Genomic DNA, 13,421 nt, shown 5'->3' on the forward strand with positions numbered 1-13,421 from the left:
GCGTGTTTTATACTCTAGCGGTACACACTCACAGGATAGAGACAAATCGGCAGACTCAGCCAGAGGGGCGAGTCCAACGAGACGAACGAATGAGCGTTAAAAGGGAGCGATGGCAAAAAAATACATTCATTACGACTTGTTCGCTCGTTGGATTCACATGCAGGCTAAAAAGGGTCCTTTTCAGGATCACAAAATTATCTTCAATCTAAAGAGTTTATTGTTTTGTTATCACTCGATATCCCCATCTTGTTCGGCTAAACCTTTCTGTTTAGCGATTGCATTTGCCACTCGCCACAGCTTTCACAGTTGGAAAATTTCTTCCCATCCAGCTTGTGACATATTTTACAGTAAATTACATTCAATGGCACGTCGCATTACCACCACTCATAATTCATAATTTCATAATTTGGACCCCGAACTCTATGTTTACAAAAATGTCCAACTAAATATGTCGCAATACAGGTCCGTCCAATTAGCTAAATGTCGAGATAAGTGTAAATTACTGTACTTTCAATCTAGAAGCAATTTAAGAATCGGTGAAAATCAATAAGCTCAGAACAACTTCCAAATTCACATACTCATCATATTCTGGCAAACAAATTATGAAAAAATCAATTTGTGTTTTATTATTATTTTGGATATTGTTATAGAAAGCATTGAACTGTATTTCCTAAACTCTTTTTTGGAAGGTTTAATGGCCCTGAAAAGCGCCTTGTTTTATGGAATGGTTCCAATTTAGAAAACTTAGTACTCGTGGTTTTGAAAAAAACCATTTCGAACGCCCTCGATGCCGCCTTGTTCTGGATTTGCCACCAAAGCAGTTTGTATAAAGAACAAACTTATTTATTCTGCTACCTGATGCCGTTTTGCGATTGCGTTTGCCACTCGCCACTCGCTGCAACTGCCTGTTGTCTTGATGTCCACCGAACCGAATGTGTTCTGTTCCGAATGCGGGTTTTCTTATCGTCGCGAGCAGCTTTGCCGGCTAACTCGATCACTTCGGCGGCCGAAACTATATAACGCCGGCTAGGTGGACTGGTGCACTGGTCCTAACGCGCTCGGCCTAGCTACCCTTGCGGGGAACTCCAGATCAACACGGTTCGAGCGGGATTTTGCCTTTCCCTTCACTTTTCCTCCTTTACTATTTCCAGACATGGCTGCTTGGGTTGGTTTGTTGATGTGTTGTGATGCGAACCGATGTGGTGTACGGTTTGAATGTGAATGATCGTTACGGCAGCGGAGCGGGGATTTTTAAGCAGACTGGCTGGCTAGAGAATTACGCATGTGTGAGACTGCGACCAATGTTTCGTTAATTTTTTTCTTTTTTCTTTCCAATCGTGCTTCATTCTATTTCGCTGCTGCTCTGGTTGCCCGTTTTGGTCGGTACGATTTGAGGAGCACAAAATGGACCAATCAAAAATGGGCACATAGTGCATTTTGACAATGCTTGATATTTTACAATTATTCAATTATTTATCTCAAGAAAAATGAAATGTTATTCGTTATGATAGATGCGTAGATATATTTCCTATCAATTGATGCAAAAACCTTTGCGATCTATTGAGAAATGCTCGAGTTATAAGCGTTCCAAATCTTGCATTTTTTCCTACTTGTTCAGTGCCTAGATTTCCATTTCACCCCCTATATCTTCCGGTTAGACGTAGTCCTACGTCAAAAAGTGTTCATCCCGCCTGGAAATCAATTATTATCGTTCACGCTCCCTTAGACTCGTAAACGAAGCTCAATTCGCGTTGACGGCATTGAGCTTCGTTGACCAGTTAGGGGATCGTCAAAGATAATGATTGATTTTCGGGATAAAACTGCAGCGACCGTACGTTTTTTTTCTCTGGGTTTGGATCGATTAATCGACGTAAATTCGTTCGCTTCGATTATTGGTTGCGCAGTATTCGTTCGATTAATATTCGATTTCTGTAGGAAGTATTCGATTAATCGATTAATCGAACGATTATCGGGGATCACTAGTCGTTCGTGGGATTTTCTTCACTTCCCTGATGATTAGCGTACCTGTTCTTGCATCAGTTTTACGTTTCGGTCCTCTTCCCGGTCGATCGGCCGTCACTACACACGAAAAGTTGAACAATCAGCTACGAAAATCATGTGTGTGCCAGATGTAAACAACCAGATTTAAAAACCGATTTCCAGATGTCTCTCGATTTCTCCAAACTGGATTGTCCCGGAGCGTATTCCAAAAAAGTGGAATTAAAAGAGGCATATGATTACGTCTGCTGGCATACTGCACATCCTTTCACAACGTCATTTTCATTAGTTTTTTTTCAAGTTTCAATAGAGCTCGAACCGTATTCACAATTTTCATTCGAATGTTACACTTGCATTCGATATAAGAACCTTTCATTTTCATTTGATGATTTGATACTTTCGCCTCAGTGTGAAGAATTAAAGAAATGAACGTGAAGCGAAACGAGGATGTAGGTGAAAGTGAAGTAATATTAAGTAATTTTAAATATGAAGTAATATCAACAAGTTTTCGTTTTGTTTGAGCTTCAAAATTGCAGAGCGAATGTTATACCATGGACATATATACAGCTGTTCTAGCGTTGTACGTGTACAATAGAGTACCAATGAAAATGGCCATCCCGAATTTTCAAAGGGAAGTCGAAAAACTACCCTATGCAAGATACTAGCTCAATCGGATTTCATTTACTAGTGTCGCAGACGTTAATATTTGAGTTTTTTTAAAACCGAAAAATCGCCCAAGGAGGGAAATCAAGGAAATCGGGGTTTCAAAAAAAAATTGATGCCAAATGTCTGAAAATTTTTTAACAAAAATTGACTTTTTGGCTCTTTTTGTCTGAGTCGATTTTTGACAAAAATTCTTGTTTTCGAGATGACAGTAGATCTCGACGTTACAATTTGAAGACATTCGACATAATTTTTTTTTTCTAAAACCCCGATTTTCTTTACTCCCCCCTTGGGTGATTTTTCGGTTTTCAAAAAAACTCAAACTTTGACGGCTGTGCGACACTAGTAAATGAAGTCCGATTTAGCTGATGTTATGCCTAGGGTAGTTTTTCGTGGGAATCAACACTTTTAATCAAGTTCCCTTTGAAAATTCTAAGGTCATTTTTTCCCATACATTCATTGGCACTCTAGTGAACAGCGTTGTACAGGTACCATGACACACATACTTGTACATTGTACCTTGTACCGCATGTCAAACTGACAATCAGAAATTTGACGACCCAGGAAGTAGCTAAATTTTTGATTGAAGAGAGCAGAAAAAATTTCACCATACATTTACCGAATTGTCAGCCTTCTGTCACCTTTCTTGAAACTTCGACAGGCAACGCTTTTTTTAAGCGCCATGGACGACGGCTCAGAAATACACTTTCGAACATGTCGAACAGGTAAAGGGTTTTCCAAAAAGAGCGCTACAAAAGTTTTTTCTTCAAATAAAACAAAAACGGTTCTGGATATGAATGAAATTCTTCATTCACGTGAAAGTACATTTGATGCCATTATGTATGTAACTCGATTTCTTTTGCATGACCACCACGGGCACGCTTGCAGAAGTCCAGACGCTGAACCCAATTGTTAACAGTTTTCAAGCATAAATCGGCGGATACTCAGGGTTACCATATCTACAGAATAATCTGTATTTACACAGATTTTTTAGACTTTTTGAAACCAAGAATCTATAGATACAGATTACTTTTTTTTTGATTTCATACAGATTTACAGATTTTTCGAAATAATGATCCAATACTAGTTATGGCTTAATCTCAATAATATTTTTTCCCAACTCACCAATTTTATTCATATAGCATTCGTATCAGTCTGATTAAGAGTCATTGTGGCATTCATATGCAGATATAGTATTGCTTTTTTTATGTTCAATATAAGGAGAAAAGATGAAAAAGTCTGCGTTATCGACTAGCTTTACAATAAATAAATAACACTGTTTATCTTTTTCCTACTACAGCACAGTGAGTACGAATTTTGAGTGGAAACCATCAACATCGCCAAATTCATAATAACTATGTCAATCAATGATACTACAGCTAAGCTTATGCTTCAAGATTGAACTTATAAATGTAACCCTTTGCGGTCGTATTAAATTTCGACATGTGTGTCGTACTGGTTGCAACTTTTTTACATGATAAAGCAGTGATATATAACTTTGTAAGATTATGGAGGATGAACAAAATTCTATTATGTTTTTTAAACTTCTGATAAGTGTTCACTAAACAATGTTTTATTGTTTATGTTTAAACAATATTTTTTATAATTCTTCTTCGTGTGATGTCTTTCACATGTATCACAAAAATATTTAGTTTGGTGTCTTTCGCCTTTTATCTTTCTGTTTGAACATACAGAACAATGCTATTCACATCTACACAGTGCCGTAATACGTGGAGTTTTCCATTAATCCTTTCTTCAAGCATGGATGACTACTTTTGTTCAAACTGAGTTCCGTTATCTATTATTCGTACTAGCACCGTTTTGGTTCGTAAATAAGTTCGCAAGACTTTAAGATTCGTTTAAAAAAGTGTGAACTGATACATTGTTGCGTAAATTATAATATAAGCATGGTTGTTTGCTGTGGCGATTGAAAGCAGACAAACAATGGCAAAGGGTTAATACAGATTTCGATACAGATTTTCTGAGAAAAAAAACACGGATAAAAAGATTTTTTGAGATAAAAAAACACAGATTTTATATGGCAACCCTGCCGATACTACTGCCTTTTCACGTTCGATATTCGTACGAAGTTCATCAATCGTCGCTGGTCTGACGGCGTCAAATCGCACGACCGAGGCGGACAATTGACTGGGCCATTTCGTGAGATAGCACGCTCACCAAACTTGGTTTTCAATAAATCGATTGTTAAATTCGTTGTGTGGCTTGTGGCACCTGTAGGGGATTGGACTTGAGCACATAAACAAATTAAATTAATATAATATAAACAAAAAAATATATGAATAAAGTAAACGGAATGTCACGAGTTTGAAGAAATTTTCATATTTAATAGCCCCTCGTTTGTATTTGGATGCGAACGTGTATCGGTGAGAGGCATACGTGGAAATGAAACGTTCGGGATTCTCTTGGCTACTTTCGCGGCGAACAGACGTGTAACACGTTCAGTCTTTGAAAAAACGGTTACGGTTACGACAGCGCCATCCTGTTGAAACCATACATTGTCCAAGTCCATATCATCCATTTCGGGCCAAAAATATTCGGTTATCAATGAGAGGTAGCGATTCTCATTTACAGTAACGTGCCGGTCTTGATCATCATGGAAGAAGTACGGCCCAATGACACCGTTGGACCATAAACCGCACCAAACCGTGAATTTTTCGGGATGCAATGGTGACTCATGGAGCACGTGTGGATTGCTGCCTGACCAATAACGCATATTTTGCTTATTGACAAAACCATTCAGCCAGAAATGAGCCTTATCGCTGAAAATGATTTTTCGATGAAAATCCGGATCATTTTCAAGTTGTTGTTCAGCCCAATTCACGAACATACGACGCTTCTGGTAGTCAAGCGGCTTCAGTTCTTGTGTCAATTTGATCTTGTAAGGATGTAAGCTAAGATCTTTTCGCAAATTCGCTAGAACTACGTCACAGAGATGCCCAACACTTGAGAACGACGTTTGAGAGACTGATTTGAGTCTTCCTCAATTGATACGTCTTAGGTAGAGGTGTGCAAATCAGCTCATCATGATGAACAGCTCTGATCATATCAGCTCATCTAAATGAGCTGTTCTTTATGAACAGCTCTTCAGCTCAGTTGTCAGTGCCGACTTTCAATTTGGGTCCCAAACTCGATAGCCACGAAGCCAGTTTGAAAATGTTAAAATTCAAATGAAATTTTTCACACCATATTATTAATTACTTGAAACACGTATTCCAGACTATTATTTACAACAGACTCGGCGAGTACAACATTTCCGACATTTTTACTGAGGCTTTACATTACAATAGAAAGTTTTCTTCAAAAAAAAAAAATCTTATGAGATTTTTGCACCGCCTGCAAACAAAGTGTTTTTCATTGAAATAGAATACTCATTTGATACACAGAAGTTAATTTTCATTAATAATTTGAATTTTAAAAACGTGTTCATTCTGCCTGAGAGCCAATTATTATTTTTGGCGCCCCCTAAACTGGTAAACAAAGCTCAATGCCGTCAACGCGAATATAACAGTTGAAAAGACGAGGGACAAATGAAACTAAACTGATGTCTTAACACGAAGAGCGAGAGACGGTCAGTTCATTTGAATCTTACAGCTCACACACTCTCTTCAATTCTACAGCTCTTTTCTCTCCTTCATCATCATCAAAGTGAGCTGAAGAGCTGTTTGATTTTTTTTGCGAGCTGTTCCGCGTCAACTCACTTCAAAGAGTCGATTCTTCGGAACAGCTCATGAGCGGATGGCACATCTCTAGTCTTAGGTAACAATATTCTGGACACTACGGGCACTTCTTTGTCTCACTGGCATGGGAAAATTTTGTACTGTGTCTGTGGATTCAAATTTTTCCACTAGACGCTCAATTGTTGATCTGACAGGACGATTACGACGACCATAAATTGGACGTAGCGCTCTTAAAGTTGAGGCCATTGACTCCGAATTTAAATAACTTGTTGTTGGATCGTGTATCTTTCCGTTATGAAATGGCAAACCTTACCGAAGAGAGATGTCAAGAGAGCGGAAAAAAATATGGCATCGTTTGCTGCTCCTATCGGTCTTCTTTTGTAGCGTCCCTATTGAAATACCGTTCACTTCTGATTTAGCCTCTGAATTTCTCTTTTATCATAAACCTCACCAACTGTTAGAAAACGTACTAAAACAATCTTATTTCACAATTCAATGCTGAAATATATATGAATATTTCAGGTACTTAATGGCTTTCACAATTTCGATAAATATCCTCTCGATACAAAACTGAACGCATTATAGTTACGTAACCAAAACATTGAGAGCTGTCATGCTGCAATCTATAAGTCCTTTTTTAAAGTGTTGACTATTTAAAATCCTTCAATACGATTATTTATGTCTTTTTTATGTTATAGTGCTGTTTTTAATCATCGCGTCTATTATGCTATTCAATAAATTCAATTCAGCAAGAGAGAAATCACCAATTCGTTTCCGTATTTTTCATCCGATCTTTCCTGTCGAAATGCTATTTTGAAGTGCGAAACATGAATTAAAACGAGCCTATTTTGTGGAACCTGTTATCTACAACTGTTAAACATTTATACTGTTATGTGGTATCAGTAAAGCCCCGTTCATTGTGAAACCAGATCTGAAAATATCAATGAACAGTGTGATCTCGTGCCATCTGAACATTTTTATGCAATCAATGGAATCGTCTCTCATTAACATGAAGCATACGTTGGTACATATGTAATTCAGATAACTTGTTTAAATTATTCATTGTATATCCCTCTCTCTCTCATAATAACTGACAATCTACTTCATTGTTAAAGCTGTTTATTGCGAAACTACCAATGCAACAATTATTTATACACAAATTACTTAATTTGAAGAGACATATGTTCGATAATTTTATCATTTCATTCCGGCTTTTCACGTTGCGCGCAATCGTTTAGCATCAATTTGTTTGCACTGAGTTCGCGGTCATGAGGTCTAGTGCATGACCACGTGCGTGGAGCGCATCCTGCTTTAAGCGATGGTTCAGTTTATGCGGATAAAAGAGCAAGAACAAATCTCTTGCGACCTCGATGAAATATCTAACCTGTACCTAACGTAAAAAAACTTTGGTACAGGTGGAGGGAAACGGTAGCATGAACAAAGAAAGCATTTTGATTGTCAGAAAATGTGAGTTCTTCGATCATGGTTTTAAGGATTTTTTCGCAGATTCAAAAAACTTTTCGTGCATCGTGCAGCAAAGTTCTGTTCGCCTACAGAAGAGGAACAATTTGATGCAGCGAAACTTTAAGTTTGATAGCAATAAATGAAATAAATTGCATTTTAATTTTTGCATGTTGTGTGGGGTTACTTAAACACTAGGGTGTCAATGAAAATGGTCATCTCGAATTTCGAAAAGTTACCCCATAAAAATGTTCACCACCTCAAAAAAATACCCCATGCCAAATGTAAGCTCAGTCGGACTTGAGGGAGAGTGGCGCAAAGCGGTCAAAGTTCGAGTTTTTTGAAAATCGAAAAATCACTAAAGGGGGAGTAAAGGAAATCGGGGTTTCGGAAAAAAATGTCTCAAAATTGCATAAAACGTCGAGATCTACTGTCATCATGATCTTTTTTGTCAAAAATTGACACTCTGAGACTTAGTTTTTATTCGGAATATGAGACGAAACGTATGGTTTTGATTGCCAATAAAAATAGTTATCTCGATTTTTCATTCGAAACTTACTGCGAAATGTTGATTTGCACGATAATATACCCTATGCAGAATATTAGCATATTTGAACTTCATTTACTAGTGTCGCAGTTGTTAAAACTTGAGTTTTTTTTTTAAGACATTTGACACCAAAATTTTTTTTTCGAAAACCCCGATTTCCTTTATCCCCCCTTGGGTGATTTTTCGATTTTCAAAAAACTCAAATTTTGGCCGCTTTGCGCCACTCTCGCTTAAGTCCGATTGAGCTGAAATTTTGCATTTGGTGTTTTTTCGAGATGGTGAACATTGGGTAACTTTTTGGAATTTTAGGGTCGATTTTTCCCATACATTCATTGGCACCCGTTGTACACGTTCCAGTGGGATGAATTAGTCCTACAGATTTAAAACTTTTCTTTGGTCTAATTGTTCCAAGATGTTGAGGAATTACAAAAAAAAGATGGACAGACAATGTTGGAAGAGGGAGAAGCTTGAAAGAGCAACGCAGGCCATCAAGGGCGGATTTTCTTTGATCAAGCATCATAAATGTTTGAAAATGTTCGAGCAGCAGTATAAAAATCCATGCAGAATTCGAAATGGTCTCAATGCAGTTTTTCTAGTCTTGCTTCTGACCAAGACACCTGGTATCGATCCCAGAACACTGTTACTGATTGCAATATTATTCCAAATTACTTTACATAAACATAAGTATGTTTTTTTTCGATGAAACACACACTGGACTAAATTACCATACAGATGGTCCAAATCACCCGCATCAAATTTTAATGTCTTCGCCCATGTCTTCGCTTTTGATGGAAGTTTATTCAAACTTCTTATCGAAAAAGTATCTCAGTCTGAAGGAGAATTGCACTAGAAGCTCATTAAAGGGTGTGTCACATCAAATTGCATCACGGAAAAAAACGCTGTAGAAATTCGCCCAGTAGACCGATCCTTTTGAAAATTTTAGACAGTAAAATAAAAACTATTAAACAACTTTTGGCATTTTCTTTTTATTCATACTTCGAGCCCAAGCCCGTATGCTCGCACCTTCCTCTTTACCCCGTCCATAAGGTTCTGTACAACGTCAGGTTGTAGTTTTATTTGAACAGAAATCCATTTTCTCTTGAAGTCCGCCTCCGATTTGACAACTTTTGGGTTCTTCCGGAGGGCCTGCTTCATAATCGCCCAATATTTCTCTATTGGGCGAAGCTCCGGCGCGTTGGGCGGGTTCATTTCCTTTGGCACGAAGGTGACCCCGTTGGCTTCGTACCACTCCAACACGACCTTTGAATAGTGGCACGAAGCGAGATCCGGCCAGAAGATGGTCGGGCCCTCGTGCTGCTTCAATAGTGGTAATAAGCGCTTCTGTAGGCACTCCTTAAGGTAAACCAGCCCGTTTACCGTGCCGGTCATCACGAAGGGGGCGCTTCGCTTTCCGCAAGAGCAGATCGCTTGCCACACCATGTACTTTTTGGCAAACTTGGATAGTTTCTGCTTGCGAATCTCCTCCGGAACGCTGAATTTGTCCTCTGCGGAGAAGAACAACAGGCCCGGCAGCTGACGAAAGTCCGCTTTGACGTAGGTTTCGTCGTCCATTACCAGGCAATGTGGCTTCGTCAGCATTTCGGTGTACAGCTTCCGGGCTCGCGTCTTCCCCACCATGTTTTGCCTTTCGTCGCGGTTAGGAGCCTTCTGAACCTTATATGTACGCAAGCCCTCCCGCTGCTTGGTCTGCTGGACGAATGAACTTGACAAATTCAGCTTATTGGCGACATCCCGGACCGAACTTCTCGGAAAAATTGACAGTGAAGCATGGCCAACGTGATCTATACACTCTTATCTGATTATAAGCGAAAGCTGAAGATATAATTCCTAAAAATTAAATTTCTACAGCGTTTTTTCCGTGATGCAATTTGATGTGACACACCCTTTATTAGGAATTCGCAGCTCGTGTTTCAGAAAAGAATACACGTACATATAGGGAAAATTCGGGGAAGACGGACACCCCTGTAAAATTGATAAATTACATTTTTATTTTAAATTTTAATGATGTACAAACACTTTGACATTTACTGTGGACACCTAACTAGCTTTCTGTTAGAATTGTATATAAAAACAAAAATTAATTTAAGAAGAGTAGATCGACGTAAATTTTCGTCTGCAGAAAATAAGGTTCTCTTTGTTATCGAGTAATTTTTGGGGGTATTTTTCGTTACGTGAATGTTTCACCATTTTTTTCTTCCAGTTTATCGAATCAGCGGTGAAGTTTTCTCATTTTTACTCCAGAAATATTGACGAAAATAAAATGCTAATCAAGTCGAGTAAGACGGACACTCCACCGACAAAGGAGAAACATTTTGTTTTGAAAACAATTTGATCCTGCTCCTTATTTTATTAACAGATGCCCACTTACTACGTTTGCAATTGAAACCACATATCATGGACGAATCAGCAGAGCGGTTTTTAAAATGTAATCATAATTTGTCATTTCGATTGTCAGAAGCTATTTGAGACATGAAAAAATGAGAAAAATTATAAGCCCTTCTAGGTGATTTTAGTCTAGCATTTTTGTTAGATAATTTTTAAGGCATATTTGGAGACCAAACTACAAAACTTATCGAGTACATAAAACCTGTCCACGTTGAAGTTCGGACACCATGATGATGCCAGTAAAACAAAAATTCACGTAATACAACAAAACCGATTGTTTATTTCAGTAAAATAGACTTATATCTAAAACAAGGAAAGCTTGCTTCGATGTTAATTACGTTGTCTGTAAAATTCAAGAACTTTCTTGGGAACATCTGCCATTAGGTTCCATACAGTACCTCAGATATGCTGGCGGCGGCGCTTTTCCATCTCCTCTTGAACTCATTAATGCCATTCGCTTTCTTCTTAGGTTCGAGTAGTTTTCGCTTAATCAGAGCCCAGTACTTTTCCACTGGACGAAGTTCTGGACAGTTCGGTGGATTTGCTGTTTTTGGCACATATTTGATCTCATGTGCATTATACCATTCCAGGATGTATTTTGTTACTATAACAAGAGGTCAAATCTGGCCAAAACAACGCTGGAGTGTCGTGGCTTCTTATGAATGCTAGCAACTGCTTCTGGAGACATTCCTTCTCGTAGACATCTTTGTTGATAGTGCCGGTAGAGACGAGAGATTTGGATTTTCGGCCACAACTGCATATGGCCTGCCAAACCAAGTACATTTTGGGGAATTTAGACTACTTGTTGGTCCGAAAACACTCGGCTACGGCATTCCTTCGCATTGCAGTATAAAAAGCGAGACCCGGAAGCTGTTTGAAGTCTTCGAGAACATAAGTTTCATCGTCCATTATGGCGCATGAACATTTTTCCAAATACTGTGTGTAAAGCACCTTAGCACAGCTTTTTGCAGTGAAATTTTGCTTATCATCACGATTGGGCACCTTTTTCACTTTGTACGCCTTCAGTCCATGCCACTGCTTCACTTTTTGTACATATGATTTTGATTTTCCAATCTTTCGAACCACATTTCTAACTTAAAGGTTGGGATGTTTCTCAATAATGGCAACCAACCTTTCAGTCCATCTGTCGGGAACATACTTTTCGATTTGTTTTGCGTCCAACCTTTCGATCCACAGCTAAGCGCTGGTCAAACGATTTGCACACACTAAACACGGTACTCTTCGGCAGTTTTAGCTTTTTGGCGAGATCGCTTACCGACAGTGTTGGATTTTGCTGCCGTTCGCGCAAAATGCGTTTGCGTACTTCCACTTGATTCGACGCCGTTTTACCAAACTGATGAAGAATGTTAACATGTTGTATATCGAAATAAAGAGGAGAGTTTCAGCTGTCATGTAAGTAAAATATTTCATTGATTAGTGAAATATTTCATAAACTACACTGAAAGAAAAGTGTCCGAAATTCAACGTGGACAAGCTTTAAATATGAATTTTCAGTTAGTGTCCATCTTTCCCACTCCAAGTGTCCATCTTTCTCGCCTTGTGTCTGTCTTTCCCGACTCAATCTTACCGTTTCAAAGATGCCATACACATTCATTTTTCAAAATTTCTGCCTCAAAGACAAATTTTATCATAAAAAGAGACCTAGACTATCAATTTGTGGTGAAATAGCTATATATTTTTTTGTTAAAATCAAGTTTTACTTAGAATATCCGTCTACACCACCCTTCCACTATTGGTATTCACGTACGCGCTCCTTTTGAGCGAGTAGTTCGTAGACCGTGAGATAATAAAAGTATTGTTTATAGTTCAAACTTGTGAGTACAAGTTGCATTTTTTTCAAAACCGTATTCTTACCTTTTAAACTATTTTCATATATCTACTACTAGTGGCTACCGACGAAAAGCAGAAAACACTACAACGAAATCATAAGAAATGCTGATGTTTTTTGGGAATAGCAGCAGTAATCGATATGTAGCGTAAGTTTATGTTCGTTGTCAAGGTAACATTTCATACTAAAAAAATCTTTTGCTGTTATTTTTTTGCTCCATTCAGTTGAGAGTTACAGGGTGTCAACAATGCACAATGGTCCAGGACGTGCATTTAAGTGGAAATTAGCATTTAGAGCTCGACAGTTATTCTCCAGACAAAAGCTATCTTCGACAAATTTGTTACATATGATAGAGCGCTCATTTTTATGTTATCAAAAATAGGGTGACCAAAATTGTGGATGAAATAAAAAATATGACTTGCTTATCTTTATAGATAGAAAAAAAAATAGTTCGACAATGTTGTAGCCCCAGTTATTTGAGATACCTTTGTAGAACAAAGCTTTATTCTATCTCTTGAAATAACCGATATAGCGCCATTTTTCTAGGTTGCGTTAGGAAAAAAACTTTTTTTCTGCTCTAACTTTTATATTTCTAATTTCACATGCAAACTGCCTTAGAAAGACTTTTAGAGCATACTAATACAAACATTCTGCGATGCAGAATTTGTCAATATCTGAACTCTACTCAAAGTTATTGATACTTCTTCCCAAAAAATATGCTCTCTTCATTTGTTTGTCATTCTTTCTGGGGCAAACATAAAAATTGTTTGTTGGCGGAATGTGAAAGAACGATTTTCAC

This window comes from Toxorhynchites rutilus, chromosome 3 (genome assembly GCF_029784135.1).
Source record: "Toxorhynchites rutilus septentrionalis strain SRP chromosome 3, ASM2978413v1, whole genome shotgun sequence".
NCBI classification, from domain to species: domain Eukaryota; kingdom Metazoa; phylum Arthropoda; class Insecta; order Diptera; family Culicidae; genus Toxorhynchites; species Toxorhynchites rutilus.